Here is a 1511-nt window from a genome sequence, read left to right as displayed (position 1 = left end):
CTTGGTATTTTTGTTTTTAGTTTTTTCAATTTACTTGATCTTGAGAATGGTCCCATGATGGACCCGAAACGTCGATCTTTCTTGTCATTAAATTTTGTTTTGAGATTATGTTCTTAATTGATTTAATAAATAAAAGCCACAAATAATAATTTGATTTACTAAATTTCATTATGTAAAAATAGTTATGCTTTAACATATTAAAAATATATTACGCCTTGCTTATTTTTAATCTAAGGTCTTTTTAATTAATTTTCTTTTTTTTATTGGAAATTCCGTAGGGCAGAGTAAATTTATCAAAACCTATTAGGTTTACAGTAATCTGAAAAAAAAAAATTAGTTTATACAGAATAGTAACTAAAATGATCTCAATTTCCAAAGTTAAAGCAAAATATCTAATCTAAACACACAATATTAGGCAGGATGTATTTGTTTGGAAAAGAACCCACTCTTTTGTGAAATTAAAAGGCTTATAGGTGAAAATTGTAAATTTAGAAATAAGTTTTATTTTTTCCTTTGAACTGAGATCAATATGTGATTTTTTTATATTTCTTAATAATGTTCTGAGAGATAATAAAAAAAACAATGGCCATTGAATAACATTTTTTGATAGTAGAAATACAAGTTTTAAAAACGTTATTTCACTAACAAAGTAGAGGAATGACATACAGTATACAGTACTTCAACTACCAAAATATGCAATTCATAGATAACCACAAACTTCACTTTTGTTAAATATCAAATGAATTAACTTTACATGTTATAAACAATGCAAATAAAAAGAAGTATTGCTTTTAGTAAACTGAATAATTAGGAATACATTTATTTAGTAAGCAACTAATTTAGTTGCATACTTGGTTTTTACTCATCACTAACTAAATTCAAGTGCCTACTACTGGCTTAGAATTATTTATAGTTATGTATGGCAATTATGCTAAGAATTAAAATGGCGTGTGATTGTGATGGTAGGGTGATTATGGTAGGATTAAGTGGTATTGCTAAATCCCACAAACATCCCAAAAAACACTGTAGAAAATCAAACAATTCAATTGTGATTGACTGACTTGGTATATCAATAAGAAAATTAAATACATTCATAACTATTTTGGTTAAAATTTAGATTTTATTTTAGAAAAAATACTTGCAAATACACCACAAACCTCTAAACACACTGCAAACCCCATCTAAACCATATAATTATGATTGTAGAACTCTCTTTTTCTTTAAAAAAAAAAAATAATAATTTGATGTTCATACTAACCCACTGTTTGTGGGGTTTACCAATACACAGATTGAATTTTTGGAAAATTGTGATTTCGCTTCCGTAAAATCGGCCACAAGTAAATTATTTTAGTATTAATAAATACATGATTTATGTTGATTTATTGATTATCTTGTTGCTATTTTTTAACATTTAAATGGAAAAAAAATAAAAAGTGTAATTCATGGCTTTTTATTTATCTTTGAATATTTTATCATTGAATATTAATTCTTGCAAAAAGTAAAATGTAAAT

This window comes from Anneissia japonica, unplaced genomic scaffold (assembly GCF_011630105.1).
Source record: "Anneissia japonica isolate Jap-2015-1 unplaced genomic scaffold, ASM1163010v1 scaffold288162_len571657_cov150, whole genome shotgun sequence".
Classification (NCBI taxonomy): domain Eukaryota; kingdom Metazoa; phylum Echinodermata; class Crinoidea; order Comatulida; family Comatulidae; genus Anneissia; species Anneissia japonica.
Note: the sequence above shows the minus strand (reverse complement) of the source record.